Raw genomic sequence first — 24,043 nt, 5'->3', positions numbered from 1 at the left:
CATATCCTATTATAGAACATGAAACATTAAGTTGAAAGAGACTTAACAGATAAATAAAAGCATATACACAGTATATATATATATGTGTGTGCCTGTATGCACACACAAGCACATGCACACGTCTGCCCCAGTGTCAAGCTCGATGCTGTGCATGTGTGTTTCATCAAAGAAGCACAGATTTGGAACCAGGGCTATTATTTCCAGTGACTTGCTGCCTCGGGGGCAGCAAATGGAAAAGAGCAGGGTAGCCTGCTCTCTCAGTGATGTTCACTGCATCTGAAAGGTTATGTCATGTTTCCCGGCAATTGACTCAATAGGTTTGGATTCTGCAACATAAGGTCAGGCCATTTCCACTCTGCTTATGTTTCCTGGGGAACGTGCCTTCCAGTTGTTTTCACATTGACCTCATTACCCAGTCCTGGTGATGAGCTTGGCATGGACATGCTGCGGCTGCGGCCGGCTTGGGGCTGCCCTGCCCTTGCAGACCCCATGCCTCTGCCTTGACCAGTGTGGCTGGGGATGCCTCTGCCTTGGCTCAGAAAGGTCTGATCTCTCTCCTCCCCCTGCAAAGTCCCTCTGCATACAACTGAACAAAGATTACAGGAGGGCCAGGATGAGATGGACGGGCTGGGGACCCTTTCTCCCATTTATGCAAGGGCAGGCAATGAAGAGGAGAGACAGGAGACACCCAGGCCCCTATCTAAGATCTTTAATGCATGAGCAAAGGGACCTGACCAACACCAATATAACATTTCCCAAATTCCCCAGCTCCTTTTCAGAGTGAATGTTTTCTAATCAGTTCTGGAAGCTCATTTTGAGCAATGAGAAAGTGATTTTCTCAAATCCACTGTCTCTGTATACCTCCTGTCTACACAAATTTCTGCTGGGTGTCTTTCAAGGGAATTAGAATACTTTCTAAAACATAATTGTTTCGGCTCTGGGAAGTGGACTTCACCAAAGTAAAAATACTCAGTGAACTCAAGGTTTTATTTCCCCAAATGACTGAGGAACTTGAGCATGAATCAGTGATGAAATGCTTCTATTAGCTGAGTCCTAGACAGCCAATTAGAATAGGCTGGGCTGGGCTGGGCTGTGAGCCCATGAGGATCTAGGCTTGCCATAGTTGCATCCTTTGTGTTGTGATAATGGGTGGGTTATTTAAAATCTCAGAGCCTGTCAAATGGAGGATTAGTATGAGGATTGAAGGAGATCACACCTAGGGAGTACTTAATAAAGGCTAATTTAAGCCATTTGCTTCTGTTTCCGGTTTTCACTATGGAGTGATTTTATTCACCTGGGTCTGGCCAATTACTTGGTGAAGCCAGAAGAAAGAAAACTAAAGTCTGAAGTGGGGAAAAAAAATTCTGGACCATGAAGGTCAATCAGGCAGTAGAATAATTTCACTCAGGAAGCTGTCAAGACTCTAGAACTAGAGATATTCAAGGAAAAATTGGATGTTGTACTTAGGGAAATAATATTGGAAGACTTTGTGCCCTTTTGTATAAGTCTGAAGGAGATGACCCAGCAGCCGATCTATAAATAAAATGCTTTTTTTGTTGTCTAAGATTTGGGCGCTATGGGAATGGCAGGATGTGTCGGGCACTTTGAAAAGTGATAATACAAAAGCGTTGCAGTACAGTGAAATCCTGATGTTTCTCTTCATCACAAAAACTATATTCGAAACGTGAAGCCCATTCTAAAATGCAAATATGACCAGGCTGCTCCCTCTCTTACAGTAGACTAGCCTACTCTGTATACATGTGTACAATGAATTGTTCAACACAAGAGAAGTTTACTTTTGTGTTCCACGGTCTGAGGCAGCTGTTCCTGGTTGGTGGGAAGCTTTCTTCCATATGGTGACTCAGGAATCCAAGCTCCTTTTGACGTATGGTTCTACTGTCTCCTACCCCCTTGTCATCCTCTACATGAACTGGTGAAAGGAGAAAGGATTTGTAGGAGGGGGAGTCACGTGTTAAAAGTCTTGGTCAGAACAGGCGCCATCTTCCTTTTCATATTCCTTCGGTTAGGACTCAGCCACATGGCCACACCTACCAGCAGAAGCTGCTGGAAATTGGGGTTAGCTGGATGCCCAGGAGGAAGAAGAGGAGACAGCTCCAGCTGGGCAGCCTGTGGTTTTGGCACATTCCGTTTCCTAAAGTCCTTCAACTGATCCCACACTGCTCTGAGACTGGAGCATTGACATCAGGCAAAGTCACCGTCTGTTATCTTTGAGAAACAGATAAAAGCTATGGATCTCTCTCCATGCTTATACCCATTGCCAATTCTGCTTGCAGGTTTACAGAGGGTTCCCGGATGCCATCAGTGGAATTCCTAACCTTGGGGGACAGAGAAATTGCTCTCCAATAATGCCCAGTCTATGAAGTAATGTTTTCGCGAAGAACTAGTGCACCTTCAGAAGACCTGCAGTGGACAGGGAGCATGTAAGGGGCTAATTTTGATGCCAGCAACCCTAGGGTTGGTTGCTGGGGAAAGGCATAGAGGTAAGCTGCTAGCCCGAGCTGAGCTGTTTCCTCCATAGTGCTGCTAACAAGGCTCTGCTTGATCTCAGTCCTCTGCCGTGTGGCTCCCTACCATGAAGGCGAGTCTGACTTGTGTACACAAGGTTGAGAATCCCCAGGCTCCAATTGCATAGAAACGTGCGCAGGTGTCATAATTAGCCATTTCCTGCCAAAACCCCACAAATAAGCTACAATCCTCGAGACAACCCTCTGGAACCTTTTACAGAATTGTTTGCAGACCAAATAATATTCATCTGTAACCTGCTTAATTACCCAAGCCATATATTTAACTGCCCTAGACTTGCTGGTACAAATTTTTACAGAGAATCGGATGAAAGGGGAGTTAATGGCAGGAGGGCCTCTAGCCACCATGTGGAACTCAACAAAGCAGAAACCAAGGCTGGTCTGCCCACAGACCAGTCAGATGGGTGCAAGGTTGCAGTTTCCTGTTCTATTCCTTGCCTGTCAAGACCAATAAACATGTCACGAAGTGACCAGAAATGTGTGGATTTGGAAAGGCAAACATTGACATTGAGCACACTGTTTCAATGGTCTGAGTGGCTTCTCCTGTCTCTCTTGAGGGGAAGTTAAGGCACTAGATTTTTTAAAAAGTGCAAAACCCCCTTAAATACCCGGTTTTCCACCTCCTGACATTTTCCGCACATCTCAGGAAATATATGAACTAAACGAGTATTTTCCCCTCTAAATTAAGAAAATCAAATTTCATGTTAAAAAGTCTAAATGATATTTACTGACTAATGGAGGCAAGGGCTTGGATTATGCTTGCTAAGGACATAGATGAAGTCTTTCCTCCCCCTCCTCCTGCCGCTATCAGCGAGACGTTGAGGGAGCCACTGTGCGTTCTACACTACAAGAGAGATGCCTGCTGGGGAGGGTGTCCTGTGATCTGCCAAAATGTTTAGAGGCGGCACTGTTGGATAAGCAATTGTTCTGGTTATCTGGAGATTCATGCAAATGTATTTTCATCACACAATTTATTTGTAAGTGCATAGACAGAGCCACAGCCTCTCCATTCAGAGGGTCACCGTTCCTACCTGGTTTTGCAGTTTGAAAATCATGTTATACCTGTTAGCCTTTTCCTCACCACAAAGGCTGTTCCTGGGCCAATGCAAACTTAACTGTATGGTTAGATAAGAAAATTCAGATGAGAAAGTATTGTGTGAAGTACAATACTGAGAATATTGGGAGTGAACAAGATGTAACAGGAATACAGAAACAGTAATATTCTCTCCCATATTTGCAAAGTATAGTATGTGTGAGTGTGTATGAAAGAGAGAGAGAGAGATTGGATGGTATTCATTTGAACAAAGCTTTATTTAAAAAATTGAAATAAATTTACATTGTTTCCTTTTCTTATTATTGTAAATAAGGCTTCAATGAACATCTCTCTGCAAATGACGTATTTTCTTCTTCTAAATAATTTCCTCCAGAATAAATTTTATGCAGGGGAATATTTGGCGAAAGGGTATGGATTGGTTTTTGGTTTTTAAAATATACATATTGTCAACTTACTTTTCAAGAAGAATTATATAAATTTATGGTGCTACCAGCAAATAATGAATTTCACAATTTTATGAATAATGAATTATACAAATTTATGGTATTACCAGCAAATAATGAATTTTATCACTGTTGGATTCTGCCTCGTTCATTTACTAAGTCTAAAATGGTCCTCATTATTATTTGAATTTGCTTTTCTTTTATTTATCACAATCTTATTTTGCTGTGTGCTAGCTTACTTTTTGTATTTTTCGGGGAATATTCAAATATCATGACTTTTGATTTTGCTAGATAGTGTTCTTTTCCATTTGAAGAAGCCTTTTATAAAACATCAGCATTATCCCTTCAAACATGTTGAAATCCATCAGTGATAATTATATTCATATCTGTAAAATGTGCATAACAATTCATTCCCTGGGCTATTGCACTGAATTATTGTGATAATGCATTCAAAAGTGCTTTGAAAAATCCCAAGCATTATGTACATGGAGGTATATGATGATCTTAATATGGAATTTATACTTAGTTAAAAGTGTAAGTATAAATAGAAATATACTCTGGTGATAAATAGTTCTATAAGAACTCATGTGCAAAAGATCTGGATATTTTAGCTAATCATAGGCTCAATAAGAGAAAATACTAGAACCCAAGTGATAAGAGGTTAATATGAGACACAATTTATGCCTGAATATGTGATGAACTTTTCCATCAAAAATTATCCATCGGAAAAAAAGCCACCTTATATTTAAGGTCTAACAAGTCTCTCATATTACAGGAAACAAGAATATATTGTATTATGAAGACATATTACTGCAATCAATGCCAGTTTTGAGGCTTCCAGAGGCCCCTTGATAGAATTAGTTAAAAAAAAAAGGAGGCAAAGAAATTTCACATCAATTTAGTGATTATTCCTGGGTGTATGACCTCACAGTTTTAAATGCAAAATGTTGATTTAAACAAGTTTTTTAATTGATTTTTAGAGATCACTTGATGAAGCCAACAAGTAAGGGATTATATTGTGGAAATCACACATCTATAAACCTATGAGATGAATTTCAAAAGCCCAGCTGCCTAATATTATGCAAATGGGCACTTGTGGCTTGGGGAAACAACATAGTAAATGCACCACACACAGATGTAAACTTCAACCTTGAACTACAAGTGTAACTACAATATGAAACAGTATGGATGACTCTCATGAGCATAATATTGACTAAAACAAACTAGACACAAAAAACACTTATATAAAATTCAAAAGCAGGCACCTTTAAACTGCTGTGGTAGGAGTCAGGATACTGGTTTCCCTCTGAAGAGGAAAAGGGCGGGGCTTCTGGGGCACTGGTTTGTAATGAGTGTAAGGGTCGTTCTGTTGGCTCACTTTGGGCAAAATCAATGAGCCAAACACGAATGATTTGTGCCTTTTTCTGTATATGTATGTTTTACTTCGGTGAAACTTTTTTTTTTTTTTTTTTTGAGATGGAGTCTCGCTTTGTTGCCCAGGCTGGAGTGCAGTGGCACCATCTCGGCTCACCGCAAGCTCTGCCTCCTGGGTTCATGCCGTTCTCCTGCCTCAGCCTCCCGAGTAGCTGGGACTACAGGCGCCCGCCACCATGCCCGGCTAATTTTTTGTATTTTTAGTAGAGACGGGGTTTCACCGTGTTAGCCAGGATGCTCTCAATCTCCTGACCTCGTGATCCGCCTGCCTCAGCCTCCCAAAGTGCTGGGATTACAGGTGTGAGCCAACACGCCCGGCCGAAACTTTTAAAAAATACTACACTTTGAGCAATTTAGAGCTAAAGATGATATGTTCTGGAAATCTGTTTTATTTATGTGACTCTGAAGGTGGCTCCAGTGATGGCAGGGATGATGTAATGATGCAAATGAAGAGCGAATAATTTTTTTGATGACACGTGTGTAGAAAAGAAAAGCCATGTTTTTATTTTGTGGTTGTTGTTGAGATGGGGTCTCACTATGGTGCCCAGGCTGGTCTTGAACTCCTGAACTCAGGTGATCCTCCTGCCTTCACCTCCCAAAGTGCTGGGATTAACAGGCATGAGCCACCACATCCAGCCAGAAAAACTATGCTTCTAAATTGATCTATTCTATTAGAATGTGTGATTCAGAATAAATATATAATTTAATTCCTAAATTACCAAATTCAAATTTTAAAGTAGACATTTGACTATTTCATTCTAATTCTTCAAATTTATATCAAAGTTGGCCAAAAAGTGTGTTGTGGGTTTTCCCGTTGGCAAACTATAGTGTGGCCTTGTTTGGTGGGATTTTTTTTTTTTTTTTTAATCTTGAGAAGCAGTTTGAGCTCATCTCCTGCATGTTTAGTTCTAGGTGCAATGTTTTAAAGGGAAGACTTACATTATGAAGCTAGCCCAGAAGAGGGTGACTAGAGTACTGAGGAGTTCCTACCTGGAAGGGCTGTAAGGTAAGATAAATCTTGGTGTAGAGGGTGTTTATGAATATGGGAAAGGCTGTCATGTGCCAAGAGGCTGGTACAGTCAGCTGGACCCAGGGAAGAGAACTAGGATGCATGAATGCAGGGCACACTTCAAGCCAGTATTAGGAAGAATTTCATAATGACTGGAGCTCATTAGAAGAGAGATGAGATATCTTCAAATTAATCCTCATAGATTGAAGAATCCCTTAGTTTAATCCCTTAGAAGATTCTGGGATAATCTGGATAATTATTTGTTAGAGATGTGTGTGGAAGGGATTTCTTCAATGGATCAGGTCTTTTTATGATTTCTCCCGTCCTCAAGAGCTCATGACGTCATGGTTCCTTTCTTAGCCGTCTCCAGCTGGTCAGCTCTGTGTCTGCAAAGTTTAGGAGGTGAAGAGCTTATTTGTGAAGTGGTCCACACCATAGAGTCAAGCCATTTTGGCCCCAACCAGGAACCAGGATAATCTGGTTTGATTCTTGACAGTGATCAAATGAGCCAAAATAATATTTGTTCTCTTAGTTATTTTTTCTAGGTCAAACTTCTGAACCACTGGTGTGTTTTGTTTAGCTTAGAATTTAAAAAAAAGAGCTTGTTGCCAACATTTAAAAATAAGAAGTAAGTTTTTTGTTTTTTTTTTTTAAACTTCAGATTCCTGGGTTTTTCTTGAAAAGCCAGTGGTTAGGCAATGCTGGACCCCATTCCTACAGGCAGCAATGGGGTCCCTGTGTTTCTTGCATTCTGTAGAGGGGCTGGCATTCCTGGGCTCACTGAGGCCCCACCTAGCTGCTTCCCTTATTCACTCACATTATCTGCCTGGCCCCTGAATCTGTTGAGCTTGCAATCCCTTTTCTAAGAAGATATTAATAGTTTTCCTTTCTTTCACGCATAATTTCAGTTGTCTTTAAAATCAATTAAATTTACAGAGATTAATCTATGGCAATGAAAAAACAGAGTCTAGTGCCTGTCAATTTTATATTCCAAGTAAAAGTGGCCCTAAGAAGAACTGGTGGAATATCTGCTCACTTGCTTTTCAATGTGAATTTAGAATTTTATTTTTCTTATGGACTTAATCTCTTTGCTCCTCATTTTCTTCATCTGTAATATAAGGTTACTGCAGTAACAGACAACTACCTCAGGAATAATTTTTGTGGATTAAATAAGGTCATGCTGGGAAGCACTTATGTCAGTGCCTGGCAGATAGAATGCTCTCAGTAAACATTTATTAAAAAGAGGGAGTATAATGAAGGAATGATCTAAAATTCATATTGTCTAAAATATGCTCAGTAGAATACATCAAGCTAGAAATCTCAAAGTATTTACTGTGGCAATAAATTCACAAACATTTCAATAATTTAGCTGCTATTGTGTTTGATGGGATTCATAAAGGGTATGTCATTGTCATGTTCACTTTCCAGCTCTCCTGCACTAACCCAGTGGTTACCATAGCCCTGGAAGGAGCTCTGTTAGGCTGGGGATGATCACTTGATGAGGCTAGTGTCCTCTAAAAAGTGGTAATAGTTTCCCCACTTGCTTATCTAGGATATCTCTTGAAGAAATTGTCTTCAAAAAGAGAAGCAAGACTAAAACCTAAACAAACGAACAAACCAAATAGTTAATTCCTTTTGGAATAAATGGAACAGCAAAAGTCTCTCAGGTATTAACTTGGAGTCAGCCAAACTCAAGGTTAAGGGTACAGTCTTCCAAGACTGTCAAGTCTGCCCAAGATTTCTGACACCTCTTACAAGTTTGGGAGTCCCCAGGGCCATCCTCACATGAGACAAGGTAACAACAAATTTAGGGGTTCCCATGGACTCCCTCAGGTTTGATAAACTGCCAGAATGACTCACAGAATGCAGGAAAGCACCATACTTACAATTACAGTTTTATTATAGCAAAAGGACACAAATTAGAGCCAGCCATAGGAAGAGACACATGGGACAGAATTTGAGACTCAGAGCGTCTCAAAGGTAAAGCTTCGGTGTCCTCAGGGATGTGTTACCCTCCTGTTGTTGAAGTGTGATAATATGCAGCATTGCTAGCCTATGGAGGTCACTGTCTTAGTCCCTTTGTGCTGCTCCAATAAAATATCATAGACATGTACTATACATAAATAACACATATTTATTTCTCACAATTCTGGAGGCTGGGAAGTCCAAGCTCAAGGTGCCAGTGTCTGGTGAGGGCCCACTCCTCATAGGTGATGCTGTCTCGGTGACCTCAAAAGGCAAAAGACCAGAAGAAAGCAAACTCACTCCTTCAAGCCCTTTTATAAGGATCCTAATTCCATCCATGAGGGCTCTGCCCTTATGCCTGAATCAACTCCGAAAGGCCCCACGTCTTAATACTATCACATTGGTGATTACACTTCAACACATAAATTTTGGGGGGACATTCAGATCATAGCAGTCACCAAATATCAGTGTCCAGAATTTTTATTGGGGTTTCATTATGTAGACATGATTGATGGAATCCTTGACCAGCTGATATTACCTGATTCAATGCCCCAACCTTCTAATCTCACTGGGCTTTCAAGGTGGCCAGCTTTTGCCCTGAGTCATCTATGAGCACAAACTCTCCAGGGGCCCACCATGAGTCACCTCATCAGCATAAGAGGGGTCCACCATGAATAACAAAGGCACAGCTATCACTCAGGAAATTCCAAGAGTTTAGAGATTCAAAGGCTAGATTGCTGCTCTTTGGGTAGAGTTAATTCTTTACTACACAGGCACCTACCAGGGGCAGGCAGCCCCTGAGATGGTCCCCACTGACCCCCACCTCCTGGTGGTCATACCTTATGTATGACCACCTCCTATGCTGAACCAAGTGACTCATTTCTGGCAAATAGAATACTAAAAATGTGATGGATATCACTTCTGGGATCAGGGTACGGAAGGCTCTGACTTCCTTCCCTATTACTCACCGTCTTCTTTTGCTTCTTGCATTGAGGAAGACAACTGCTATGTTGTGAGTGGCTCTATGGAGAGGCCCATGTGGAAGGCAGTGAGGGAGGCCTCTGGGCAACAGTCCAGGAGGAAGTGAAGCCCTCAGTCCAACAGCCTGTGTGGAACTGAATCCTGCAAACAACTCTGTGTGTGAGCTTGGAAGTGGATCCATACTCAGTCAAACCTTGAGATGGGACCCCATGCCCTGCTAACGCTTGACTGTGGTCCCAGCTAGGCCACTGCTGAAGTCTTGGCTCAGAGAAACTATGATATAGTAAATGTTTGTTGTTTCAAGTTGGTAAGTTTTGGGATAATTTTTTATATAGTGGTAATTTTTTATATACTTTAAAATAACACATTGCCCTATCCTTTGCCTACACTTTTCTCTTGGAACTCTGCTTGCCCATATATTACAGAAATATTTTTCAGATTATGGGCTGAAAGGTGGATTATGGATGCAATGTTTAAATTTAGCAATGTCATTTATGACTGTTCATATGAGCTTTGCTGCATAAAATGTTGATATTAATTTGTTTCCCTTTAAGATATTCTTAATGTTTACCTCTCAGCATTTTCTTTGTAATCAATTAATATAAGATGAATATACGTTGTAGGTTTTACCTTTCTTGATTCATATACAAAACACACAACATCTAACCATTGTTATTTAAAGATTAACTAGGAGGAGATGATGGAAACTCTGTTTAGGGTCCCGTTCTTTACACATTAGATCTATTTCCCCTAACTTGAGTATATATTAAACTAGTGGGGCATTGAGCTACAAAAATGCTACTTAGGGAGAATTTTTTTTAACACAAATACTCAACTCTGAAGTTACGTTTTTGTGGAAAGTTATCACTTTGGAATTTGAATTTTCTTGGAGCTAAGCCACTGGTAGTTGTAAAAGCTACACCTGTAAATTTGCTCCCTAGAAGATACTTTCGTTTAGTGAGCACTTGTTTCTCTGTGGATAAATTCAATTATAAATTACAATCGAATTGACTTTTTCATAGCATCCTTCACTCTCCAAGTATCTCAAGTCCTCTGTGAATTATAAAGTAATTACAGTGCTCAAAGGACAGTTTCATAATTGTGTCCATGAGCACAGACTTTCCTCTATGTTCGAGAAGGGCTCATTCCCAGCCGGGAACATTAAGTTGGATTTTATTGAGACTGGGGACTGCTAGTCCAGACAGCTGGGTGATCCCCTGCGCTATTTTGAAAAGTATCCTGGGATCTTTAATTTCCACCTGTATGGTCAGGGAGGTGACAGAACGGCCCTCACTGGGTGTGACCTTGTATCCCACTTGGGGTCTTGAACCAGTGGACCCCCAACCCCAGAGGTGAGACGTGCAATATGGTCAATTATACAACCTCTTAATTATTTTTTGCTGAATCTCAAGTGTGTTCTCATGGCCTGTTCTCTCCCAGGTGGGTTCAGAAGGTGGCCAAGAAGAAATGTTAGAAAATTCCCAGAGAGCCATTTCATGAGAATGTTTTCATTGGTTTGTACCTGATACTGTTTTGTTTTCGTTGTTGCTTTTTAATAACATTTTTTTTTTCTTTTTGTAGGGTCATTTGTGTAATACACAGGTGACGAACGCTCAAGGTTATTTGGTCGCATGCCACAGCTTTCCTTTGGCACATCTGCAATGAAGGAGTCTTTCTGTCTGTCTCCTTTTGTTCTTTATCATCTGTTAGCTTGGCACAGCTGACTGAGCTGTTAAATGATTACTGCATATTTTGCACCTCACCTTGAGAGGCTTTGGTATAAAAAGGTGCTAATTAAGCTGAAGCTTCTGGCCCTCTTGCCTATGTGGGCCCCAGGAAGCGAAGCAAAAAGACTTTAGGGAGCTGGAGCTTGTGTGTGTGTGTGTATGTGTGTGTGTGTGTGTGTGTGTATGTGTGTGTTTGGTTTTCAGCATTTTGAGGAATTGTTACTGGAACTTATAAAATAATTGTTTTAGACCTTATAAACACAGCAAATTCTTCAAACTACGTATGAGGCTGACTCAAAAAGCCACGTAAAGGTAGCTTGGCTAATCAACTAACTGCTGATCAGTTTGTGGCGATCGTAAGTCTATATATGCTGGATTTGAATATTTTCTGTATTTAAAGAAAAATAAGTACATTCTAAGAATGGTTGTCATCTCCCTCTCTAGACTTGCCCTGTAGATATTTGAAATGGGGATTAACATATTTAAGAGTAGCAGGAAGTGCTATTTCATCAGTGTCTAGAATGGGAGGTGAATTCAGTCCCTGCCTGGACTTGTTGACTAACTTGCTGGGTTGTGAGAACCACGGCATTCTCCTGGGAATTGGTTCCAGGGCACTGACTGCATTTCTTCTGAAGCTAAAGCACTTAGCTTTGCTTCCATGCCTTTTAATATAATTTGTAGGCTTTAGCAGATTTCTAAAGTACACCACTTGATATCTTTCACAGCTCAAGGTAAATTCTGCAGCACGAACTTATAGAATTTTTTTTCTTTTACCTGGGGTGAGAACATACCTTTTTCTAGTGCTATTTATTTTTTCTGGGATACCTTTCATCTGTTTACACGAATTCCACTTTTTCTTGCTGTATTAAAAAAATCACCTAAGCTGTCTACATAGGTGTGAAACTTTTGGTTTTGATTTCCTTGAAGTTAGTTGGAACTGGAACATTTTTTTCTGTATCCTGAATGGCTCACACATTCCCTAACACAGAATGGATACTCAGCAAACAGTTGTTGAATCAGTGAACAGTAATGGATCAGTTCTGTCAGACAATGGATTGAATTATTTTTACACATTTAGTTCACTCATGGACTGAATTAACCTACTCATGGGCTGTTTGGGGCATCAAGCGATATTTATACATTTCTGAAGAATGTGGAATCACCTGGGTTAACAGTGTTTGCAGGTGGCGTTCGATTGCAGGGGCCCAGGGAACCACGGCTGAATTCTGCATGGGCATAGGCCATTTTCCACCAGCAAAGTTATGAGAACTTTTTTTTTTTTGGTAACTGATGTGAAATTTTCAGTTTTGAATGACATTCAGAAACTCTCCTTCTGCAGCAAATGAATGTTTTGAGGGAATTTGAGAGGAGGGTTTGTCTTTTATCTCTCACTTCCAGCAGGAGGACGCTTGCAGTCTCTTAAAAGATGTTCTGTTTATGAAATGGTGGAAGGACAGAAGCATCAGCCAGCCCGTTCATGCTTGGGGACAGAGAGGGAGCTCAGAGCTTAGGGGAGCACAGGTCATGCTAATGAATGACAGCTGTAATAATAAAGACATGCCATCCATGCTACTTTTTGCAGAAACCAGAAACATCCTTGTGAAAGTTAAAGGGAAAAGAAAAATGTGTACTTTGAAGGAGGTGTTAACGGGGGACAGGAGGTGGCGACATAAAGACTGGTTTAATGTGTCTCGTTGTAGCCCCTAAGGCTTTACCTGACCCCATCAGTGTCACAACACCTTCTCCGGGACTGACAGTCTTGGTAATTGATGGGTTGGTGGGGGCTTGTTTCTGCAAACACATTAAGGCAGGAGGGAATACTCTGGCCCCCACCTCCCCACGCCTGGCACGGGGACCTGGAGGCGAGCAGACACAAGGCCCGGCGGTGTTGGGGGGAGAAGGAATCAGTTCTGTCAACCAGACTGCCAAGCTACTGTCAGGCGCTGGGACCTTTCACCTGCTCCTTGGAGTCATTAGAACTCCCAAATCTCTTTGCAGGCCTTTTCTATTAGACACATGCTCCCATGTTTTGATTTTTTGCTCCCAAAGTCATTTTTTTAAATAATTACCTGCATCGAACCACACTTACCATCTGTGGGCTGAGAGCGGGCAAATGATTTATTAGTCTTGGTTTCTAACGGTGCTGAGCAGCGTGGGATTGATCCTGCTGGTGACACACTCGGCGGATGCACTGGTGGGTGGGAGGGTCAATGTCAGGATGAAGCTTCTTGCGGAGCTGACATGCACATGGGGACCCGGGGTTTGGTGTTTAGTCGGCAGACTGTGACATTGCAAAAGTGGAATCTCAAGCCAGAGTGGATAACAGGAGGCAGAAAAAGCAGTGAGGCAGCTTCTTGGGATGTTTTACTTTAAGTAGAAAGTAAAACTGTGCATGAAAAGAGGAGAAAGAATATGCAACTCAAATCATCGCCAAGGCTCTGGGTCTCTTCTGTGCACACTGCCTGCCTTGTATCCAAGGGTTTGACTGTGCAGAGGCCAGTCATATTGGGGGACCCTGAGCACTACACTTGGCATTTAGGTGTATCCTGATCAATATAGCCATTTCCACTACTTGACATTATGTTTTGGGGGCTAGTTTTTTAAAGATCAATGATTGAATTGCTGCTCGGCTGATTGGATATGTCTTCTTGGAGACTCACCTGTCCTCCCCGATGAGATGCTGACTACACAACAGCAGTCACTGGGCTGGGCGCACGGGCAGTGTTCAGGAGACGTGGCTTCCTTTCTTCTTCTTTAATTTCTTCCTGCGCAGAACAGCAAGGCTGAGACTGATAATAAAATTCCTGGAACATGGAGAAACTAATGTGGGGAGAAAAGAAGAAATGTATTGTGACTTCCATGGGCTTTTGGCACTTTTGGACCTCCCTCCTCCTCTTTGCCATAAAAAGTGTATTTTAAAACATATTGGTATAAAGATGAAATTATTCATAGTACATATTAAAATGTTTTCCACTACCTAAAAGTTTGTGGTTTTATTGTCTTGTTTTTAAAATAAATTAAAATATTTTCAAAGGCCCTTAGAAGAACTATGGGCCCTGGGCTTGGTGCCTGCTGTGCCTGATAAATCAGGCCTGGAGAAGAGATGCCAGTGACATTTTAGTGTCAGGTAGAAAATGTAAAATATGATTGCTTTCCGATGATATACTAAGTAAGACACATAAGATGTGTTTTAATTATTTTTATTGATGTATGCTGTGGTCTTTTAGTTATAAATGCTGAGTATTGTTAAAAGATAAACTGAGGCACAATAAAATTTGAAGAGTTTATTTGAGCAAACAATGATTTGTTACCAAAACACCAGGGGTTCATCTGGGTCCTGCTGCTCGCCACACAGAAAGCCAATCACTGAGACGATGAGTATTGCCAAGGAAGAAGGCTTTACTCAGGTGCTGCTGTCCAGGAGATGGGAGATCAGTCTCAACTCCACCTCCCTGACTGATTAAAACTAGGGGTTTATATAGCAGGGAAGAAATGTAACAATATGTAAGAAAACAGGAACTAGGGAGGGGCAAGGAAGCAATCATGAAGAATGAGGGGCCTGACATCTCATTGCATGTGATGATCCGGTGAGTTTCAGTTCTCTGATACTCTTTGAGAGGTCTGGGCTTCCTTTCCTGTGGAAGGAACTCAGATAAAACAAATGTAAGTTTGAAGCTTTAAGATCAGAAGGATCAATTTCTTTTCTTTTCTTTTCTTTTTTTTTTTTGAGATGGAGTCTCGCTCTGTCGCCCAGGCTGGAGTGCAATGGCCACGATCTTGACTCACTGCAAGCTCCACCTCCTGGGTTCACGCCATTTTCCTGCCTCAGCCTCCCAGGTAGCTGGGACTACAGGCACCTGCCACAACGCCGGCTAACTTTTTGTGTTTTTGGTAGAGACGGGGTTTCACCATGTTAGCCAGGATGGTCTCGATCTCCTGATCTCATGATCCACCCTCCTCGGCCTCCCAAAGTGCTGGGATTACAGGTGTGAGCCACTGCACCTGGCTGGATCAATTTCTATGTATATCTAAAAACTGTTGATGAGACTATTGGTTCAGTTTCAGATTCATGAATCAGGCAGCTCCAAACTAAAAGTGGTTCAGTGCCTATGCTGAAGTAAGGAAGAGACAGGCTTTTGTAGAGTGAATGGGGAAAGAACAGAAATGAAATATATGATTGGTTACAGTTAAAATTTGCCTCATTTAGTCTATCCTGCTGAGAAGTCCCCAGTTATATAATTATAAATTTGTTGGCTGCTTCTGATTGTTTGAGCTTCAGTTCTGGTTTTCTAATATGGGCATTTACAGAAATAGCTCATGTTAACTTTTGTTTATGTTTGCAAATCAAGCAAGATTAAGGTCATTAATGAAGTATAACTGGCTTTGCCTGCTCAGGGCATCTTCAAGCCTGGTCTTCATTTTAATTTACTGTAACAGTACTTTAGATTTGTAAGGTAAAGTTAGAGCCCATCTTTGTTGACTCCAAGACATACTCTGAAGTTTCAACTTTTAATAACTGCCTGATATGTATTAACTTTTTTTGTAGGTATGACTGTCATCTAAATTTCCAAGTTCTTTTTTTTTGAGACAGAGTCTCACTGTGTTACCCAGGCTGGAGTGCAGTGATGCGATCTCAGCTCACTGTAACCTCCACCCTCCATGTTTAAGTGATTCTTGTGCCTCAGCCTCCTGAGTAGCTAGGATTACAGGCGTGTGCTACCATGGCCAGCTAATTTTTGTATTTTTAGTAGAGATGGGTTTTCACCGTGCTGGCCAGGCTGGTCTTGAATTCCTGACCTCATATGATCTGCCTGCCTCAGCCTCCCAAAGTGCTGGGATTACAGGCATGAGCCACCACGCCCGACCTCCAAGTTCTTTATAGTAAGTACTTAGTACTTTAGATTTCTTAAGCTTTTTCCTCCTATTTAGCTGAAATTTTGTATCCTTTAAGTACTTACTACAGAGAACGTGGAAATTTAGATGACAGTCATACCTACAAATAAAGTTATTACGGATAAGTTACAGTGTTATTTAACTTATTATGGGTAAGTTATAGTGTTATTTAACTTACTATGGATAAGTTATAGTGTTATTTAACAATCAATATGCTACTTACGAAAAAAATTTCCTGAGCTCTATGCAAAGAAGCCTGCTGTAAAGCAAATAATGCCATCTAATGTATTTGCTTGTCACTTGGGTTGTTTTTCCAATTATTAAAACATTTAAACTGAATGCATCTCTATTCTTTCTAGCCTGGTGAGTACTGAAGGGCTGGACTATATCTCTGATTTTTTTCCACCCTGACAAGTGTTTCCTAAGAGCAAGTGTGGTGCATAGGTAATAGCCTAGGCTATAGAGGTGACTGAGTGTAGTTCAATTCCTGGCCTTTCCATTTGCTCTTGGGCAAGTTACTGAAATGCTCTATGCTTCCGTTTCTTCAACTATAAAAAGAGGAAAAAAGGCCAGGCCCAGTGGCTCATGCCTGTAATCCCAGCACTTTGGGAGGCCGAGGTGGGTGTATCACGAGGTCAGGAGATCAAGACCATCCTGGCTAACACAGTGAAACCCCATCTCTACTACAAATACAAAAAATTAGCCGAGTGTGGTCGTGGGCACCTGTAGTCCCAGCTACTCGCGAGGCTGAGGCAGGAGAATGGCGTGAAACCGGGAGGCGGAGCTTGCAGTGAGCCGAGATGGCACCACTGCACTCCAGCCTGGCGGACAGAGTGAGACTCCGTCTCAAAAAATAAATAAATAAATAAAAAATAAAAATAAAAAGAGGAAAAGAAATGCAAGTATCCTTCATAATCCAAAGCAAATTTGTTCCCGAAACCAGGTAAGACGGTGAATATCCACAGAGCAGGAGCCCGTGTCCCTTTATTTAATTTAATGTATGTATTATTAATTTTTCTATTATTTATTTTTAAAACTGACATAGAATTGTATATATTATTAATGGTGTACAACATGATGTTTTGAAATACATATACATTGTGAAATGGCTAAATCAAGCTAATTAACATATGCATTACCTCACATACTTATCATTTATTTTTGAGGAGAACACTTAAATCAACTTTCTTAGTAATTTTCAAGAAAATAATATATTATTACTAACTATAGTCCCTGTGTTGTACAATAGATTTCTTAAGCCTATTCCTGCTGTCTAGCTGAAATTTTATATCCTTAGACCAACATCACCGCAATCACTCCTGCCCCGCAGCCCCGGTAACTTCTATTCTACTCTACACTTGTGTGAGTTTGACTTCTTTAGTTTGCACAAAAAAGTGAGTGAGATCATACAGTATTTCTCTTTCTGTGCCTGACTTATCTCACTTGTGAGAAAAATAATGAATATGTTTCTAGCTCAACCTAAGGTCCCAACTGACGTCCCCCCAAATCCCTAAAACTCAAACAGGTTGGTTCATGACAAACCACTACAGATGTGTGCATGACACAAAGTGTTTAAAACATTACCTCATTTTAAAATAATTAACTCATTGATGGGTACGCTTGTGTGTACAGTAACTCTAGAAATGATTTTCTTTCTACCCTTCATCAAGCATATACTCTAAGGTAAATGAGCAACAAAGTAATACATTAAAAGCAGGCAGGGCATGGTGGCTCATGCCTATAATCCCAGCATTTTGGGAGGCCAAGGTGGATGGATTGCTTGAGCCCAGGAGTTTGAGACCAGCCTGGGCAACATGATGAAACCTCATCTCTACAAAAAACACAAAAATTAGCTGGGCATAGTGGCATGTGTCTGTCATCCCGGCCACTCAAGGGGCTGAGGTGGGAGGATTGCTTGAGCCCAGGAGGTTGAGGTTGCTGTGAGCCATGATAGCACCATTGCACTCCAGCCTGGGTGACAGAGTGAGACCCTGCCTCAAAAAACCAAACAAAACAAAGCAAAAGACAAAAATACAAAAAAAAAAAAAAAAAGAGAAAGCCCATTGTGAAGTAAAATAAACAAGCAATGCAAATTTAAAAAAACGATTCCTTACAGATTGGAGACCTACAGATTGAAGGTGATTGAGATTTGGAGGTGAGAGAAGGGATATGGAACTGTTGTCACTGTTGTTGCCTGTGCTAAACCTCTAAGGTACAACGACTTCTTGGTCCACTGGTGGTAAAAGCAACTTGAACTTTATCTTCATAATCAACAGCACTAGAAGGAGTGTGCTCTGTCAACAAAAGAGTGTTGATTGCAAAATTTTCATTCTTCATGTAATCTTTAATGGATGGTGACAGAAAGCTGCTGGTTCATACAGGCTTTATGATAATGGTTCGTACAGGCTTATGATTCAAATGCCAGGTGACAGACAATGCCTTCTCTTCTACTTGGCTCTAAAGGGCACTGAAATTGTTGGAGTAATACATCAGTGAGAGTTTTAGCCTAATACCTTCTTCATAAATTCTCCAAAAATAGGATTAGCCTTGGTTTAGGGGCTTTCTATCCAGGCATATATTCTTGTCTTCTGAAATGGACATATACAATGCCGTTTTTTTTTTCTGAGGCAGATTGTCTCTTTGTCACCCAGGCTGGAGTGCAATGGCACGATCTCAACTCACTGCAACCTCCGCCTCCTGGGTTCAAGTGATTCTCCTGCCTCAGCCTCCCGAGTAGCTGGGATTACAGGTGCACGCCATCATGCCTGTCTAATTTTTGTATTTTTAGTAGAGACAGGGTTTCACCATGTTGGTCAGGCTGGTCTTGAACTCCTGACCTCATGATCCGCCCGCCTTGGCCTCCCATAAGTGCTGGGATAACAGGCGTGAACCACTGCACCTGGCCCCTTTTTTTTTTTTTTTTTTTTTTATAAAACGGCCCTAGTTTTATAAAACTAGCAAACATAAAAACTAGCAAACATAAAAAAATTTGCTTTGGAGTTGACATCTTCCTCCAGTTGCCTGCGTCCCCTGGAGAAGGTGGCCACAGCTTCAAGTATTCATTCTTTCTTGTTTCTCTGACCTTCCAGGCCTTGGTTTGAAACTCATCTTCTCCATCGAATTATCTCTTTCCTTCTTCTGAACCCTTTTCAGAACTTCGATGATCCATACCTTGTATCATCAGGGTGCCAGCAGCATCCCACAGTGGCTGTCAAGCCCATTAGGAGGTGTTTTTGTAGTTTTTATAAAGTGTTGCTGGTGAGGATGTGGAGAAATAGGAATGCTTTTACACTGTTGGTGAGAGGGTAAATTAGTTCAACCATTGTGGAAGACAGTGTGGCAATTCCTCAAGGATATAAAACCAGAAATACCATTTGACCCAGCAATCCCATTACTGGCTATATACCCAAAGGATTATAAATCATTCTACTATAAAGACACATGTGCACATATGTTTATTGCAGCACTATTTACAATAGCAAAGACTTGGGACCAACCCAAATGCCCATCAATGATAGACTGGATAAAGAAAATGTGGCACATATACACCATGGAATACTATGCAGTCATAAAAAAGAATGAGTTCATGTCCTTTGCAGGGACGTGGATGAAGCTGGAAACCATCATCCTCAGCAAACTAACACAAGAACAGAAAACCAAACACTGCATGTTCTCACTCCTAAGTGGGAGCTGAACAATGGGAACACATGTACACAGGGAGGGGAACATCACACACTGAGGCCTGTCGGGAGTTGAGGGGAAAAGGGAGGGAGAGCATTAGGACAAATACCTAATGCATGTGGGGCTTAATACCTAGACGACGGGTTGATAGGTGCAGCAAACCACCATGGCACATGTATACTATGTAACAAACCTGCACGTTCAGCACATGTATCCCAGAACTTAAAATCAAAGTAAAAAATAAACAAATAAACAAATAAATAAAAAGTGTGGTGCTTTCCTGAGCAACACTGTGAAGCTTTCCACAACCAATCACACATGACTTTTAAAAATTTCATATGGTTAGAGAAATAATCAAGTCACATGTGCTCCAGATGTGGACTTGTTTATGACCACAGGTATGTCTTTACGTGTCTATCTCTCTCACTTGCAGGTTTTTTTTTTTTTTAAATGTATGTGCTTTTCTAGGCCTCTTAGTCCCACAGGATTTCTTCATAGGATTTTCCACTTTCTTAGAAGGCAATTTTCTAATGCAGGGCTGACGATAACAGTAAGACACATCATCTTTAAACAATGCCTACATTAGATCAGCGGGGAGGGTGCCCGCGTCCTGGGACTGCAGAGCAGTGTCGTGCGTTCTCTGCGTAGGTGCAGGAGAACCAGACAGTGAATTCTGGGTAAACCTTTTGCAAAGCTTTCCAACAACTAGTAAGGCACCCTGTGATACTGCTAGAGTGCAGTGATTCTATCACAGCTCACTGCAGCCTCGACCTCCGGGCTCACGCGATCCTCTTGCCTCAGCCTCTTGAGTGGCTGGGACCACAGACACATCCCCTCTTAGGGCAGTTACAAGGATGAATATAGAATTCCAGGGCAGGGGGTTGTGTGGGGAGGGGACATTTTGGGGGTGTGCAATGACATCAGTGTAGGGCCTCTGAGACGAGCAGCCCGTTTGCCACTGTGTGGGGCTTCAGCCATGAACTGCTGCTCTGACCTGCTTTTCCCATGTGCAACTGTGGCCAAAGCAGCATGAAGCGCTGCAAACCAGGTTCGCCTCTGTTATCCTCACGCCATACACGGGGGAACGACTCTAGCGAGCAGCCCATGAAGGATTGTTAGAAAGAGACGACCCAAGGAACTTGGAAGGGATTCATGGGAAATCAAAGATAAAAGGCAGAAGAATGATGAGGACAAAAACAAAAGTTCCTTCTGAGGGAGCTGGGTAAGTTCTGCCTTGGGTCTCTGTTTTCTTTCTTTCTTTCTTTCTTTCTTTCTTTCTTTCTTTCTTTCTTTCTTTCTTTCTTTCTTTCTTTCTTTCTTTCTTTCTCTTTCTTTCTTTCTCTTTCTCTCTCTCTTTCTTTCTTTCTTTCTTTTTTTTCTTTCCTTCTTTCTTTTCTTTTCTTTCTTTTTTGACAGTCTTGCTCTGTCGCCAGGCGGGAGTGCAGTGGTGCCATCTCTGCTCACTGCAACCTCTGCCTTCCGGGTTCAAGTGATTCTCCTGACTCAGCCTCCCAAGTTTTAATGTGTAGAGAGGCAGCACCTGAAAGCTCTCTGTGGCTTCTACTAGTCCAGGGAGACAGGAAGTCAAAGAGGTCTCTGTGTGGACACTAGGAGAGGGGACAGAGAACCTCCTGGGAAGCAAGTCACTCACATGGGCTGGGGCCAGAAAGCCCTCAGGGAGAGCAGAGAAGAAAGTCACCAGGGTTTGTGGCTGGTGTCTGGGTTGATGTAACACTTCTTTTTTGCAGTTAGTTTGCTAATGTCAGTTCTGAGTTAGAGATGCTCACAAGACATGTGTGGGCTAAGAGATGCCTCCATGTTCAACACACACTAGACAAACTTAATTATTCATAAGAATCTCTATTGGAGCACTTCAGGCTGTGCAGAGGCAGCTTTTAGATGGTGAAGACAGAGCTAGTTGTTTTCAAAGGGCGCTGGAAAGATAGGGCTAGTTTTTGGATTTTGTTTCACATTTTTTTCAAACAAGCTGGTAAATGTTGACTTAAAGCATTATTTTGGGTCAGGTTTACATAGAGTGGCAATGAAACATTTCACTGGATAAAGGAATGGGGGAAAAGAGCTCCAGCATTTCTTGCCTCTGGCTTTGTAGCTCTTTCTTGCATCACTAGGGGATTGCTTCTGCAAACGGAGTGTGAAAAGCCAAAGCTTTGGAATAGATTATAAGTGAATGGGGAGAAACAGATGTAGGGTGAATACACACACACAAGCCAGACAACCTTGGTACAGAAATCAGATGTGCCATAAAAACTGTTTCACTTTAGGAATGATGTCTAGATTTGAAATGCTTGGTTTAAAACGACTATTACGTCACCGCCACCTGCTGGCCAGAAACGGTATTAGCTTAAAGCTCCATTAGGGAAAAGGGTCTTCTTGGGGTAGGGTAACTGATTGGGCTTCTCATGGTTATTTTTGTGTGGAAAGAGTCTTTCTCTGAGAAAATCTGCTTTTATTTTTTCTTCTTCTGTATAGAAAATGTTCTGTTATTTTTAAATGAACATTTAAAAAATTTATAAAGACATAATAATAGGAAATTTAGAAAATACAGAAAAGTGTAAGAACTATAGTTTATATATTTACACATTTTCCTAACATGAAAATATTTGAAAAAACTCCAACAAAATTGGAATTTATTATACATATGAATTTGTTTCATTTAGTTATTGAATTAGTTTTTTTATCATGAAATATTTTAAACATACACCAAAATACAAAACATAACAGATGCCCAACTGGATTTAACTCATTTTTAAAATTTTGCTACATGTTTTCCCTAAAATTTTCTTTTGGAAAATACTACTTTACAGGTACAAATGAAATTCACATTTGTCCCCACCCTCATCATCAAATTTCCCTCCATTATTCCCCAGATAGTACCACTATCTTAAAAATGATATGCAACACTTTTTGTTTTTATAGTTTTGCTTTATATGTTTTAAATTGTACATGGTTGAGTGATACTCTATTCTTTATTCAATTTTTTTTCACTGAACGTTATGTTTATGAACTTTATGTTTATATAGGTAGACCTAGTAGATTCATTTTTACAAATAGCTGAATTAAAAAAATCTTATCTGGAGGTATTGATCTTTAACCGGAGAGTTTAATCCATTTACATTTTTTGTGAATATGTTTAGATATATTTCTACTATATTCTTTTTGTTATCTGTTTATTGTGCTTTGTTTTAAACATATTTTTGTTTTCTATCAGAGGCTGTGTATTTAAAATTTTTTTTCCTCATCTACTTGCTTTGAAGTTATATTTACTATTTCTTTTCTACCCTTCAATTTATACCATGCCTACTTAACAAGTCTAAACATAGCAATTATTGCTTCTTTCTTCAGAAGAGTACAAAGACCTTAGAATGTTTTAAATTACTTTTACATTTCTCCCATCTTTTATCTTATGCTTTTTAGGATTTTAAATTCTTATTGTTTTAAATCACTATATTAGTGGTCATATCATCATCATCACTACCATCACCACCACCATCATCATCATCATTACCAATCAGTACTTAGTTAGCATTGAGAAAAAGGCCAAGCAAATATGAAGCAAAGAAAACCAGAATAGCAATCTTACTCCTTTGTGTTCTTTCATTTTTGCCTTGAATTAAGTCTATCTATCTATCTATCTATCACCTATCTATCTATCTAACATCTATCTATCTATCTACATATATATCTAAAGGAACAATTTAGTCTCAAGCACAATGTGGCAGAAGTACAAGGAAAATAAATGAATCAACAATTTTAACAGTCTTCTTGGAAACTGATAGATTAAGGAGACAAGTAAGTACAAAGATATATAAAATTGAATAATACAATTAATCAATACGAGGCATCACATTTTATTACATTTTCATCAGTCTGATAGTTGCTAAATTCTAACTTATTTGTTTTAATTTGGATTTAAAATTATTATTGAGATTAGGTATTTTTTCATATGTTTATTGGAAGTTTGTAGTCGTTTTTGTGTATAATTAACTCTTCATGTTTATTGGAGATGTTTGTTTTTACTGAGTTGTAAGAACTGTTTGTATATAAAAGTTATTAAATGTTTATTTGTTATATATGTTAAAATATTTTCAGATTTATTATTTGTTTTTTAATACTGCCTATTCTTTTTTAGGGCTTATTTTAAATTTTAATGTTTATATACTGCATTCTAGATACATTCTCTGGAAAAGATTCTTTTTTTGGAAAGGATGAAAGAATGAAAAGATAAAAGAATGAAAAGGATAGGGTAATGAAGGGATCAAATGGGAATGCGGTAAAAACTGAAAGGAAAAAGG

The 24,043-nt window shown here is 40.3% G+C and overlaps 1 long non-coding RNA gene across 2 annotated transcripts in view; it reads left to right on the top strand.

The window, feature by feature from the left end:
* LOC112129112 (uncharacterized) overlaps positions 1-14,124 on the top strand; it is a 105,590-nt gene extending 91,466 nt beyond the window's left edge. The window contains exons 3-5 of one of the 2 annotated variants that reach the window (XR_008513820.2): positions 6,381-6,480; positions 9,447-9,736; positions 11,011-14,124. This is a non-coding gene — a long non-coding RNA (uncharacterized LOC112129112). Of the gene's footprint in view, positions 1-6,380; positions 6,481-9,442; positions 9,737-11,010 lie in introns of both variants that reach the window. The other variant, XR_008513821.2, reaches the window with a different exon arrangement.
* The last annotated feature ends 9,919 nt before the right edge of the window (positions 14,125-24,043 follow it).

The sequence above is a fragment of the Pongo abelii genome, chromosome 16 (assembly GCF_028885655.2).
Source record: "Pongo abelii isolate AG06213 chromosome 16, NHGRI_mPonAbe1-v2.0_pri, whole genome shotgun sequence".
NCBI classification, from domain to species: Eukaryota; Metazoa; Chordata; class Mammalia; order Primates; family Hominidae; genus Pongo; species Pongo abelii.
The sequence above is the reverse complement of the archived record's forward strand: the minus strand, read 5'-3'. Positions and strand labels throughout refer to the sequence as shown.